Source organism: Triturus cristatus, chromosome 2_2 (assembly GCF_964204655.1).
Source record: "Triturus cristatus chromosome 2_2, aTriCri1.1, whole genome shotgun sequence".
Classification (NCBI taxonomy): Eukaryota; Metazoa; Chordata; class Amphibia; order Caudata; family Salamandridae; genus Triturus; species Triturus cristatus.
The window spans coordinates 1,010,521,841-1,010,537,141 of NC_140582.1; the positions used below are offsets into that span (position 1 = coordinate 1,010,521,841).

The window sequence follows — 15,301 nt, forward strand, 5'->3', positions numbered from 1 at the left end:
GGTTCTGTTCTTTTCTGAATGATCACAGAGTTGTTTGGTGTGCAGGGTGTTTGGAATATCAGGTATGACGTTTCAATACCACATGTGAAAACTTGATCCTGGGTGTTCCCAGCCCTGACCATGGGCCATAATTACATGGGTGTATTCTAGGTTCCCTCTGTTGTCATCTACTACAGAGTCTTACCTCTTTTGTAGGATGTCCACGCAGATGTTTAACTCTCCCAGCACTAGCATCTTCTGAAACAAACCTTGGCTTGTAGATTTCTTTAAGGAATAAAGTACTGGAAATTGATATGGGATCGATTGAGTTTGAAGAAGAACAATATATGGGCATGTGAGCGAAGCAACAAGTGCTCGCGCACATGACTTTGGTGCAAGTAGCTCCACCAAGTTAATCGTTGCCATCTCGCCACCTTTGGTGACCTCTCTATTTGTGTAGGGTATTTTGTAAAATGGTGAAAGAAAGTTGCCAAAACATGGAGCATGAGAGACTCCCAGGATGTGGCAGCTTTTGCCTTTGGACATGTTGTGCAACATATTACACTCAATTTGAGGCTTTTTTGGGTGACACAGAGAGGGACATCCCACAGTGCAGATGAACTGCACTGGTGGACCAGCTGTATATATAGAGCTACCTGAATGGGGGCGCTCTCACTCCTATTGTGAAGTAGTTCATCTTTGGGGTTTTGGGCCAGTGGTCAAAATCATACCACTATGAAGGCCTCTCCTCTCTCTGTCCCATGGGTAGGTATGAGACTTCACTGGGAGTGCAGTCCTCGGATCCTCTTGGGAGCTCTCATGTAGCAAAAGAAGAATTCAAAAGCAACAATGTATTTATTCCTCGCATATATCATGATGATGCTAGTATAATAATACAGGCTTATGTTGTAGTCTCCTTTGTGTAAGTCTTTCTATTATTATCAGTCCCATGTCAAGGGGCATCCCTTTTTGTTTTTTGTATTTGGTAGTTTTTTAAGCTCAACGTGTGCTCTTTAGCTTCCTGTTCATATAGAATACAGGATTTGGATCAAAAAGACACAAAGTACAAAGGATGAATTCTGGATTTTTAATTGTTACAGTTTGATAACAGAGATCTAAAGGTAAAGTGTTTTAGAGGAAAGCAGTCTCACATGAGTTAGCTCTTCTCTCATTGCAAGCATTCTGAATTCCACAGACACTTAATGTATACAATTTCCTGGACACAAATAGCGGCTGAGGCTGGTAAATCAGAGCTAGAAACTGAACAAGGACTATGCCCAGCTCTATGGACCAAGCGGGCCTTGATACTGAGATGTTTCTCCACTGGGAGTCAATGTAGAAAAGAAATAGCAGGCGTGAAATATAAAACTAGACTTGGGTCCATTTTATGTGACATGGGGGGACATTGCACATTCCCTGGATGCTTGTGCTCTCACTCCTACTGCGAGCTGGTTGATTATTGGGGTTTTGGGCCAGTGGTCAAAATCATGCCTCTCCTCTCTCTGCTCCATAGGGGAGCATGGGACTTTACTGGGAGAGTAGTCTCCAGATCTTCTTGACCTCGACTAGATTGCATCTCAGTACTGGTACGACTGTTAGACATTCTTGGTGGAATGGTGTTCAGTTCGGGCAGATGGAGATGGTTCTACTCCTTTCTAAATGGGGGAAATGCGGTCCTTAGGATCAACTGCTGCGTAACCGCTCTTTCATTGTTTATCTTAGGCACGTACACGGCTTGGGCGGGTACAGACCAGTACTGGTCATAGGACTGCTGTTGGGGATGCTCGGGTAGGTACAAATGGTTCTCTCATGCCCAGCGAATTCACAATCCAGTACCAAGGATAAGGAGTGGACTTGTCCTCCGGTGCGCAGCCAGCCCACTTCCCTCAACATCCCTCGTACTCCCCCTGATGCTCCTCCTCACCCACCAACAAGTCCATGGGACAGTTGGCATGGAAACATGGGACTAACCAGTCTCTCAATGTGCAATACAGAAACAATAATGCACAGCAAACTTGGCAGCCCGCACGCGTCCGCTCTATACTTCCGGCCTCCCTAGTGCGCTGCAAGTTGTTTTGATTTGAATACTTTTTTAGAGGGTCATTCAACAGTAGTTGGGGGATGCAGTGTTTTGGGCAACGGGAGAAACCTAGGCCCACTATTTAACTGGATGAGCCATTGGGAGATTATGAACATATATTCTGTGTCAGCAGGATTAGCTCCGGCATCCCTTGTTCCATCCACACAGCAGCTTCTGCCAGGCACACAGCCCCAGGGGGGCAGAGGAATGAACATAAATCTGTGCGTGATCTGCATACTGATGGCACATCAGATGGCATGTGTGAATAATATGTCCCTGCTGCCTGACACACACATCAAATGCCAACGGCGTCAACACCGCATCCTCTTGCTTCATAAAAGGTGATGAAAAGCATTCATTATTTTCATAGAGTGGAATTTAATAGCTTCAAAATGAACCCGATTTGACGTAGTTTAAACTTTTAGCATCCATGAGAAACAGGGACCAGCTGATCCAAGCAGTCGACTTTGAAGCTAGGGAACCGGGTTCGAGTCACGGCAGGGACTCTCAACAGCCCGTGATTCTGGGCAAATCACTTAATCTCCGGGTGCCTAACCAAACATGAATGTGTCTGTAACGCAACCGGTACTCATGTAAAGCGCTCTCATACCTTCGGGTCAAGTTCGCGCTATAATAAAACTCCAGGGGGAAAAAAACCTGGTAGCACGAATGACTATGCAGAAAGCACACCTACAGGGAAGACACCAGCTCCAGGTCTCCGATGGTGGGTCATGGCATCAGGTTGCACTTGTTTCCCGCCGCCTCTGAGTGCGGCAAGCTGTAGACCTGGCTCATCTGGCGTCTCTCCCAGCAGCGCGTGCCAGGGGCCGCCGTGATGGCAGCTGTCACCTCGCTGCAGCCATTACCAGCCGAGAGCCGAGCATCTCTCTGTGGCCTTTTACGCGCCGCACTGGCAGCAGCATTTCTGAGAAACGTCTGAGCTTCTTGCAGTACATGTCTATTAAAAGACAATGAATCATTCAGTGCTTTCGCATTTCAGATGGCTTCACTGCGCCCTGAAACACTTTCATTTCAAGCCGGAAGAGCAAAGGAACAACATTAATTAAACAATGCTATCAATTGGGAAATAGTATAAGTTAACAGAACTATCAGTTCCTACACCCCATAAGTCTTTACCAAAATATTCACAAGAAATTCATATTAGATAATTGGTTCGTGGAGATTTCAACATGATTACGTGCTCCACGTCCACACTGGCTTGTGTGTGTTTATTTTAATTTATCAAGGTTGACCTAAAGGCTCTAACTTGTAGAGGGAAATAGTCACTAATCTCCATTCACCCTTTTTGCCTCTGGGTTAGTACTGTGACCTTCTGATTCATTATTGGCAAACATTATTGAAAGTATAGGAATGATTTATAGTTTAGCTATGGTAGATAACATTGCACCTTTAGAACACCCAAATTGAGTAAAAAAATGTTTATCTTGAGAAATGCAGCAATTGCAGGTGATCTGTCACGAGTAGCAGCCCTGCGTATCTTGCAGACAAGATCACCATCTGTGGTGGATCTCGCCACACCCGCTCCCAGGGCACAATCACTGCAGACTAAAAGAGTAAAAAACAAAAAAAACACAAGGCAGCAGGCCTTTTCCACCTTTTCCCTCAGGATCTGGAAGAACATCCCTGTATCTATCACAACTACCCAAACACTGCTCCAGTTTAGGAAAGAGTTGAAAACTCACCCCTTTAATGACTGCTACATCACAATGCAATAACCATCGAAAACACAGCTCCCTCTCTTATTACACACTGACTGTCTACTAGTCTTTGACGATGTACACCGCTTCACTGCCTTTTGGCTAGGCTTGCTCTATAGAATTACCACATACATATATATACATTAGCTGATCGTTTGAAATTGAAAATATCACATGCGCACTGTGACAGTTGGCTTATAGACACAACCAAGCAAACTGCAAAGCAAACAGCTTTTAAAATAAAAAACAAACTATATACATTCGAAGATATTTGGTGTCGGATTATAGGTAGGAATCCCAGCCAGACCCAACTTTCAGCCCTCTGCCCTTAGAATTGAGAGCCCTGCCTCTCTTCTATTAATCCCAAATCAGGTATTTCCAGCTGTTATGATGGTGATTATGACATAGCAGACAAGTCTGTTGTTCCGGAACCTGAGATAAATCCTTACATCTCCCACTCTGACTCTAATAGTAACAGCTGCACGGCTACAACTATGCTGTCACTAACTACATACCAGTTTTTTAAATATTAACTGTCACTCTCTGGTGAGGCACCAGTTGGGAATCTTCAATTTTCTAACAAGTCGCCGAATGCCGTTTTCTTAATGGACACCTGGCTCAATGACTCTTCCATAAATGACATTATTGCCGCATTGCCCACTGATAATCGTATTGTATGACTGGATCGATCGGATAGGAAAGGGGGAGGTTTGTCATCATCCTTAGGACGCAGTTCCAATGTACAATTGACAAACTGCCTCTGCTGGATTGTGGATAGCTTTAAGGCTCTGGATAGCCATCTACAAAACCATTCCCCCACTTATGCAACAGGTCATCAACTCAATCCTCTTTTTTCTAAGCCCAGGGGTGTGTCGTGTAGACTGCCCGTTGCCATTGGTGTGGTACGATCATTATGCTATACCTTTCTCCATTCCTTTGCTCCCTTCCCCAAAGGCCATAAGCTTCCCTTTGTTTTACATGACTCACCCCTAAGGTAGACCCAAGGTATCCTTGTGGGCATGGTGCAGTGTATGTGAAAGGTACATGTCCTGATAGTGAATTACAATGAATTTCGTTTTTCACAATTGAAAGGCTATCTGTCCCATAGGATAGAATTGGAATTTATTTATAACATCTTATAAATATAACTTCCCATTGGTACAAGATAGGAAGCTGAAGTTTAGTATTCCTAACTCAGAATCTAGAGATGCATCTTTTAGTAAGGATGAGTTTCACATTCTGTGTTTCAAAATACCATTTTTAGAAAGTAGGTATTTTCTTGCTGAGCCATCCTGTGTGCCTCTGCTAGTTTGTGGATTGACTGTCTGACTTTGGAGTTACAGGGGCTGGGCATGTGCATTCACTGTAGACAGCCACTGGGGAGTTGATGTGTGTCCTGCCTTTCCTGGGTGAGTTAGGCCTGGGCTGAGTAGACCTGGGCTGTATTTAGAGTTGGGGGAAGAGATTTCCTTTCACCTGAATGGGCCTGGTTTGCCTTACACACTGCTGTCTCCAGCTCCTGCTGGGAAGCTGGACCAGAGAGGACAGGACTGGTTTTGACTGAGCACAGAGCCTCTCTGCCAGTAGAGAACAAAGGAAAATGCTGTATATAAATTGGGGCCCAGACCCCAGAACTTTAGAATACTTCTGGACTCAAGAGGAAACTCTGCCAAGGAGAAGAGCTGGGAAAGCTGAAGGAGAAGTACTGCCCCTTTGCTGTGTGCTGTCTAGGGTGGCCTGCAGTGGCTATTTCTGCCAAGGAGAGAACAAACACGTTGCTGTGTGCTGTGGATCCTGCTTGAAGAAGATCTCCAAGGGCTTGAGGTAGAAATTGCCTCCTGTTCTGAAGTCTCAGGGACACAAAGACTTCTCCCCCAGCTCCCCTGAACTTCCTTGGTGGGAGCTCTGACCTACCAAGTGGTGCCTGTTGCTGAGTCGGGCTTCTGGAGGTTGTTCCTGTGGTTGGGAGCTGGAAAAGAGATGCAACTATGAGAAGCGCAACACATCCGCACCTGTTTCCAATGCATCGCCGCTGTGTTGCTGACGAAACCGACGCAGCGCCTACCCGCGGCTGGAGAAATTGTCGCATGCCGAATCCCGTGCACCAAAGTCTGAGATCACCGCACTGATTCCGACGCAGGCCCTGCAGTGCGGCTGCAAGAACCAACACATTCTGGGACCGTGGCTGGAGAGAACAACGCAGCGTTGTTGCCACCACAGCGAGAACCGACGCTTCCCCGCTTCTAACGCATCGCACCGGGGCGGCAAGTCTGCAGAAACCCTGGGGCAGCAGTAAGAAAGTGGCGCATCACCTTCCCGCACAGTAATAAACTGACGCTTTACCTCCCCTTCAGTAAGGAACCGACTCATCACCTCCCCTGCGTGGCAGTAGGCAACCGACGCATCACCTCCCCTGGAGTAAGGAACCAACGCATCACTTTCCCTGAGCATAAGGAATCAATGCATCACCTTCCCTGTGGCTGTTTTTGTTTGATTGTGACGCATCCAAGGTACTTTGTGTTGAAAGTGTTGCATCTATAGCTTGCTATGGACAGAACTGTTTTTGCCTTGTAAGGATTACATTTTAATTACTGTATTGTGCATTTTTGTTGTTTTGGCCTTGTTTGGTTTAGATAAAGATTACTTATTTATCTAAACCGGTGTGGTGCCCATTTGTAGTGCTTTCACTGTATTACTGTATGTGTACACACATGCTTTACACACTGCCTCTGAGATAAGCCTGTCTGCTCGTGCCAAGCTACCAAGGGGGTGAGCAGGGGTTATTTTAGAAGGGTAACCCCCTACCCTGACTAGGAAGAAGGGTCCCTACTGAGACAAAGGTGCAAACCATTGCCAACTGAAGACCCCCATTTCTAACAGTTTCATTACTAAATTCCATCAAATCCAGCTCTCCCTCCTGCCTATTTGAGTAAATTGTGACTCCAATTTTTTCACATTGTAATTAATCTTCTGAATTCTTCACCATAGGAAATAATTATTCCCAAAATCTGCAAACATGCAATGATAATTCTTCTTTTGAAGAAACCCAATGTTGACCACATTTAACTGGGCAACTTATCGTCTGACCTCGCTTCTGGCATTCTTTGATAAAATCTTGGAAAAGTTTGTAAATCAACAACCTTCTGCTAGTGTAGAAGCCAATGATCTCCTCCACCCCTCTAAATCTTGGTTCAGAGCTGGTCATAGCACTGAATCTACACTACTTGGAGTCACTGAACATCTCAGGCTTCAACTTGATAGGGGTGGCACTGTGGCTCTGATCCTATTAGACCGTAGTGCAGCATTTGATGCGGTCTCACACCCGTTTTCAATAGACTAGACAACATGGGTTTTCAATCTGGCCCTGGTTTGGTTAAGATAATTTCTTCAAGATCTCTTTCCAGGTCTCCACAAAAATGCATACTGCTAATTTTTTCCTACTGTCCTCTGAGGTACCACAAGGATTGGTGTTGTGTCTGACCCTGTTTAACATTTATGTCCGTCTCTTAACTGATTTAGTGAAAAGCTATGGTCTTAGTTTGTTTTCCTATGCAGACAATACCCAAATCATTGTCTTCTTTTTTCCCATGGATGAGTGCATTTCAGATGCCCTAAATCGTTGCCTCACAAAGGTGGGAACCTGGATGAATAATAACTCTCTCAAGCTTAATGAAAACAAATCTGACATTTTGCTGGTGGTTAATCAGTCTCATCTCTGGGGTCCCCAGTACTGCCTGGCTACTTTGGTAGCTGCTCCCTCCACTGTCCCAGTGATTAAGAATTTAGGCTTGCCCGAACCACGTAGAAATTGGAGGATGCACTGGCCACCAAAGAAGGTAGAGATCAAGTTACCAGCTTACACGAGTCCTTTTTTGAGGGACTACATGGGTTTTTCTTCAAGCCTACGAGCAAGGGTAACAAGCTCCCTCCCAAGCGATTACGGTGGTACGACGGGGATTGTAGACGAGCCAGAGGTAACCTGGCACATGCCCTTTCTAGCGGGAATAAGATATCTATTCAAATAGCCAGATACTCCTACAAGAAATGTATTGTCCAGGCGAAAAAGAGATGGGATGATTTGTACTGGCTAGACTTGAAGGAAGCATGTTATGCCCGGGACTCTAGACTGTTCTGGAATGTGATCAAGTGAAACAGAGGTGGCTTGCCAGATAGACCAACAAACCACGTCACCCAAGAGGAGTGGCTAAGGTATTTTAAACCACAATATGCATGCAATCTCCTATATAAATGTCCGGGGACGATATCTCATGTTTTTTATTCGCAAGGTCCTTTTAGCCCCGAGGATGTTTTAGTTGCCTTGAGTTGTGTAGCCGCAGGGCAGGCACCAGGATTAGATGGGGTTCCATCTGATCTCTTCCTTCATAACAAAACTTGCTGGAGCAAGTATATTGCACTAGTGGCTAATGCCGTGGCCGAAGGCGCTCCAGTGCCCAAATCATGGGGGGTGCCATTATAATTCCCATTTTTAAAAAGGGTGATAAAACACTCCCTGGAAACTATAGAACTATTAGTTTAATAGACACAATCCAAAAGATCATTGGGAGGATGGTCCTGAATGTGACATTGGATTGGATTGAAGACAATAGGATACTGTCCACTTTTCAAGCTGGTTTCTGTAAATTTACCAGCACTGTGGATCAGGTTTTTCGCTTCGTCCACTTGCATTGGAGGGTAGTAACCTTAGGCAAAGGCAGTCTTTATGTCGCTTTTGTAGACTTAAGAGCCGCCTTTGACCTCGTCCCCCGTGAGCGGTTGTGGTTCGTTCTTGAAAAACTGGGGCTTCCTCTGGAACTTCTGACTTTGGTTATGCGGCTCCATGAGTCTAATTTTGCTAAAATTCAGTGGGGTGGACTGGGTGAAGTTACTCCTGAGTTTCCAGTAGAGCGTGGGGTGCGCCAAGGCTGTACCATGGCACCTACGCTCTTTTCCCTGTATATTAATGGGGTAGTAGATTGTATGCTACGTGTCAATTCTGACGCTCCCAAGCTGGCTGGAGTTACCACCCCTATATTGATGTTCGCTGACGATACTCTTATTGTATCTAAAACTCCGAGTGGCCTGCAAAGGGCATTGTCAGTGTTTGAAGATTTTTGCAACGACTATGGTTTGGAGGTAAATGTGACCAAGACCAAACTCATGGTTTTCAATCCGCACTCAAGTTACAGAGCAGGAAAGCTTTCTATGAATGGGCAGCCACGTGAAGAGGTCAATAACTTTGTCTATTTAGGCATGCATGTGACTAATGATAATAAGTGGAATAGGCACATCGAAATGTCCACAATGAAATTTAGACAGATAACCGGAGCCTTGATTAGCGAGCACAAAAAATCTTTCACTAAGCCTATTAAACCTGTGCTCCAAGTTTATGAGGCCAAGGCTTTAAGCTCTGTGTTGTATGGGGCTGAGCTATGGGGTTTTGACGCAATAACTTCTTTAACCGCTGTCAAAAACAAATTCTGCCGTAGCATAACTGGCCTCCCACAGAGCACGCCCCTGGTACCACTGCGATTTGATCTAGGGAGGAAGGCTATCAAGGACCTAGCCAAACTCCGCTCGGTCTTATACTGGCGGAGGCTCTGGACCACTCCGGAGCTCACTTCATATGCAATGGGTCTTATGGGCGTAATACAAGCTGATACGTTCCACAAGATCGGGTGGCTGAGGAACCTCCGCGTGTCCTTGATAGATTTGGGACTGGAGGGGCTATGGAGTGACCCGGCGGCTGCCTTGTTTCCTCCCAAGAGACTCTTGAAAATGCTCTACTGGGAACGGGTTGATTATCGAGTTTGGAGGGATACCAACTCCTCCACGATGACTGGTCGATATTTGGAGGCGAAGGTCACACCAGCTCTAGAACCCTACTGGGATTTGATCACTCTACCTAGAGATAGGAAACTTTACTTCCAACTTAGAGCCGGCTCTCTTCCACTCAGGGCCCTTACAGGTGGGTGGTTTGGAGCAAGCTTAGGAATATGTCCTGCTTGCGGCTCCATCAACGAAACAACTGCCCACTTTTTGTTTGTTTGTCCTGCATATGCTATCCCCAGACGAGTTTGGTTGTCCCCCATGTGCAAAACTTTGGCCACAAGGAGTTCTGCCGTTGCTTTAAGACTTTTATGTACAAGCACTTCTCCGGTTGTCTCAATCGCTTTAGCTAAATACTTGGGTTGGGCTTGGTCCTTAAGGCATAAGGCTTTAAAGAAAATTGTGGGAGTACCCCCGTGAGTTTACATTTCGTTGGGATGTTGGCTGAATTATTCTTCGTCCCAATGGATGTCTTATCTTTTTCTTTTTTAGCATTGTATTATTATAAATTGCAACTCATCCTTAGTCTATTGACATGTTTAATGCTTTTTTTGAAATAGTAATTTTTAGGTATTTATTGATGATTTTATGTATTGTACTGGGTATGCCATTAGTAATTTTTTTTTTTTGTATATGTTTGTGTCTTGTATGAATTTTTTTTAAATTCGAATAAAGACTATGATGATGATGATATAATCACCAAGGGAGCCTCCACCTGTTTCGGTGTTCTTTAGTGGCTAAAAAATACTTTGGATGCTCCCAGTCTCTGCTCAAAGGACAGGAATTCAGGCCTTAGTCATCTCTAGACTGGACTATGGGAATATTCTCTATTTAGGATCCTGTAAGGCTCTTGTTAGACGCCTTTAAGTAGTTCAGAATGTGGTGGTTCAACTGCTGTTTCATCTCCCTAAGCAATCTAAGGTCTCTAATCTCCTGCATGAGCACATCTCCCTAAGCAATCTAAGGTCTCTAATCTCATGCATGAGCTCCACTTGCTCCTCATTGAGAAGCAATTCCAATGTATAGCCTTGTACTTTATGCACAAGGACATGTCAAATGAGAGTCCACTCCATCTCTGAACCTTGGTGCTTCCCTACTGTCCCAGACGATCCCTTTTTCTAGCAATTTGAATTTTTCTACCATTCTAAGATTCGGGGAGGTAAGACAGGGTGCATGCACATGTTTTGTGTGCTCTCAATTTAAGGGGAACATTCCCTGATTTGCATGGGGACATGCCTTTGGGTGTGCACCTCAGTCCCAATATATATGTAGGCGCTGAGGAATCGATGATCCTTCAAGATTCACTAACTGTGCTTCAACTAGGAAGATGTGCACAGGTAAGACACTTTTCAAGCTTGCCCTGTGGTAAAGTGGAACGAGGGTCCCAGGTATCACCCAGCATCATGGTGCACCAACTTCAGTTGGGTCCCTCCCCCTTAAAAGGTGGTTTGAAACACCACTCCAACTAACATTGGTGCACTCTCTCTTGTTTATATACTGGTGTGAGTTCATCTTTTTGTAATTGAGAGCATAGTCTTGGTCAGCACTAGCATAAGCTTCACTTGTCATTGTCTATTTCTCCTATTTGTGGGAACCACCCATCAGCAGCAGCTGAGTCTTCATTGACGAATTCAAACAAACACTTCTTGTTTGTCTATCACTCTTGTAATGAGTTAATATGTGAGACTCCATCATATGAATCAATCTTTGACACCACCATTCCAGGGTGCTTGAGGATGGACACAAATGGGTACCCTCAAGAGCATTTTATATGGTGTGCAGCTATTTAGAACTCCTCTACGCAAGTTATTGTGTGCTCACTGAGCCCTGTATATGTAATGGCAGCACAACAATCCGAAGCCAATACCCTAATAGGCCCAGTTTGTGTAAGCATGCTGCTAGATCGCACAACAATTCTGTTGGAATATGGATGGTAACGATAAAAGAAGAGTAGCCATACTCTCAGATCAGACACATAAATCATACACATCTTAGAGGTGAACGCAGGACCATTATCTGAATTAAAGGTATGAATTGCTCCCATTGCTAGAAGGCACTACAAGTCTTTCATGGCTACTTGTGTTGTGGTAGTCTTTTTGGCCACACCAACAGAAATCTAAAGCAGGAATCAACACAATCAATATATACTTGTATTGATTTACCATTGGAAATGGTCAAACATGGTTGAGATACACAACACCAAAGGGTTAACTAGATATTGTAAGGGGAGCAGGCGCTTGTCAGTCTTACAGCATTGAAATACTTCATTTGTTGACATTATTACTCTGTTTTTACAGTTAGGTCAGCTACACAGTTTCCTTTACAGTGAATCCCTTCATTTTTATGGGCCATCAGATGTTGTACATGGACCAAGAGGTAACTTATTCTGTAGGACCGCTTCCTTTCTTCAAAGCAGTTTAGCCTTCATTGATTTATCAACTTTTGAATTTTTTATTCTTGCAGTTCTTAACCTTTTGACCTCTGTGGATCCCCATTGAATCATGCTGGAATCCGTGGACCTCCACTGAGTCATCTTCATCAAAATACCTTTATTCGATTCTTGGGAATCATAAAAGTTTGCATAAATGGAATAAAGGTTGGATGAATGTTTCCATAAGTAATAGCTGTAGAAGTAAGAATTGTGAGAAGATGATTAAATGAAAGAAGGATTTAGATGCAATTAATCTGATAAAAGAATTGAATGTAGTGGTGGGAGATTGGGTGAAGATAAAAGCTCAATTTGGAGCTCAACCAGGAACAAAATATACAGAACCAAGAAAGGTAACTAAGCCTTTCAGAATTGCAGATTGGGAAAATCTGGAATCTCAGTAGAGTGGTATTGCTAAAGGAATGGTTTAATGGACATACTGAAAAAGAAAATAGATCTAAATATTGCAAAGAAAATTCAGAGACTTGGGGAAGGTCCTCTGAAGGGTGTGATCATTATTCTCTGAATTACTCCATTGTATCTGATGCTAATAATTTTAAGAGGTTATGCAGCAGTATTCCTAATTATCTGAGAGATTATCTGACGAACATTGCAACAAAATCTATGGCAACCTTTAACATGTGCTTTGTATATTGTTATTGAAAAATATGTCGTTTGCATGAAAATTATTTAGTCATTACTGAAAGATATTTTTCATGATCTTTTTTGTTATTATAAAAGAGAAGATGGCATTTGTAAGTTGCCAGGTCTGCTCAGCAGTGTTCTGCTCAGCAGTGTTCCAAGTTCCACCAACCTTTGAGCGCTAGGAGCGGTTTGATTATAAGGGACAGTTGACATGAGGCTGTGGATGGGGCAGGCATAAATTGTGTTACCTTATCAATTCCAGCGTGATGCCTACTTTATTTCAATCTGTAGCACACAAGGAGACAACAACTACATTTTCAAACTGACATGTCTGCTGGGCACCTTGCAGCCACCGCATCTATTGTTGACTGAATAAAATGCACATTGGTCTCGTGAGTTCTTGCTGAAATGTGGAAGGTGGCAGTGTATTTTCACAACTTGTTTTGCAATATTATGAAGATCCATTCTGTTATTGTAGGACATATATGCGTCTAATGCCTTTCCCAAGTTCTTTGAGCTTTTTGACCTCCGGATTTCTGTTACCTCTGTGATTGTCCGAGCCTTGCTTGGTAGCTCAGGCCGGTGTGCTGTATAAAAGGTGTGCTTTCCTTTCTCACTGCTGCCTTGCTAATGAGGGCCTCTCCTGAACCTGCTGCCTGACACTACGCTGACAATTGGAGATTTGCAACTATTAACAATGACAGGTCTCAGGAGCCTGTTGGATTTGGGCCAGTAATGAGGCTGTGGGAGAAAGAGGCCTTCTCCAGCAGCCTAAAATGAATGTCATACAGCTGACGGCTCTACACTCGGAACCCAACTATCTCCCAGGAATAAAATATAAGTTAGCTACATTTTCAATTGTGGATCAGTTGCAGAGAAAATTCTCAAATTTCACTAAAAGCCCATATTTGCAGTAAACAATATCACATCATTTTCCTCTTCTTTTTTCATTGTTTTTCATTGTTTTTATTATTTGCCTGTATTTTTATGATGATTATTATTATTCTTACTCTATCTATCATTTATTTGTCCTTTCTGGAAAATTCAATTAAAACGATTTGAGATAAAAATAAATAAATATCACAGCACTACTTTATGACATATAAACATGGAATTTTACTTGCCTGACACTGGCTTGCCTGCTGTCAGGAAGAAACAGAATCACTCTTTCTGCCAGGTCCTCCACCTCATCTCGAAATGACCCTGCCTACAAGCTGCTAATTCTGCCTATAAGCTGCTGACCCTGCTTACAAGCTGCTGACCTTGCATACAAGCTACTGGCCCTGCTAACAAACTGCTGACCCTGCTTACAAGATGCTGACCCTGATAACAAGCTGCTGACCCTGCTTACAAGCTGCTGACTCAGCCTACAGGCTGCTGACCCTGCTTACAAGCTCCTGACCCTGCATACAAGCTGCTGCTCCTGCCTGCAAACTACCGGGATCCAACTTAAAATTAATGATACACCAATTCCATTAGATAAGGTTTGAGTAAGTAGGCCACTTCAAAATGCTATTTAGAAATCTTATTGATCTTTTATCACTTTACAACACCTAACTTTGGGCTTCCCTGCTGTGTGGGATATTCCTCTGGGAGAAATCATTCACAGGAGAGGAATAGGTTTGAAGTGTGTTCAACTGAACTGGAAGTTGGAAGAAAGGTGAGCTCTACAGTGGCGTTTGGAAGTCCAACATGCTGGTTTTTCCTCCTGCAAGGAGTTCTGTGCAATAGGGAAGCCTCCAAGCCAGAAGAACCCATCAACCAGAGAGAATCTGCATCAACAGGACATTGGAATCTTGACCACAGTAGGGGTTGTGGAGTAATTTAAATGTATCCAAAAGCAGTGCGCCCGTGTAGGGCGTTTTACCGGGGCGGTGACGTGGCGCAGAGGCGGGGCAGGGTGGGGGGTTGCAAAATGCGGCAAACGGACGATTTCAGGTAAGTTACGAAAAAAATTAATAAAACGAATTTCGTTGCGCGCGCTGCATCGCATTTTCTCATCTTGCTTAACACGTTGGGACTGTTTTTTTTTAAGGTATGCCATTGTTGTTAGGTTAGTTGTTACACAACATGAACACACATTTATCTTAGGTCTGAATTGCTGAGCAGGACATACCTATCAAAAGAAGACAAAGGACACATGAATTGAAACCTGTTTGTCTCAGTGAAGTGCTCTGTTGGGCATGGAAGATGCCTGGTAGCCATTGCCCTTTATTATCTTTGGCGTGTCTACAAGAATATCAATATTTTAGTATCGACTGGCCAAAATACTGTGGCCAAAGAACTGACTACATCTTTGTCGTGAAGATATGTAGAGGTAAGTACAGAGGGCCTCATTTAGATCTTGGCAGGTCTTGTCTCGGCATCACCTTTTCGGTGGTTTCACTGCCTGCCTACTTGGCAGTCCACCGGCTTGATTTAGATGTTAGAAGGTCAATGGACGAAATACCGCTAAGAGTGCCTCCAACTTCGCCAGGATTTCCCTCCTGAGTGGATGGCGCCATAAGCAAAAGCAGCTGTTGGAGGGAGTTCAGCATGGATTGCTGCTGGACTAACCACAATGTGCCTTTAAGTCGGGCCAACTGTGGCATGATTTCTCCATACTCGTGTTAGCAGATTCAAAGG

At 44.0% G+C, this 15,301-nt stretch overlaps 1 protein-coding gene across 2 annotated transcripts in view; it reads right to left on the minus strand.

Annotated features, from left to right (window-relative positions):
* PPP2R2C (protein phosphatase 2 regulatory subunit Bgamma) overlaps nucleotides 1–15,301 on the minus strand; it is a 577,160-nt gene that overhangs the window by 420,369 nt on the left and 141,490 nt on the right. The window lies entirely within an intron of this gene.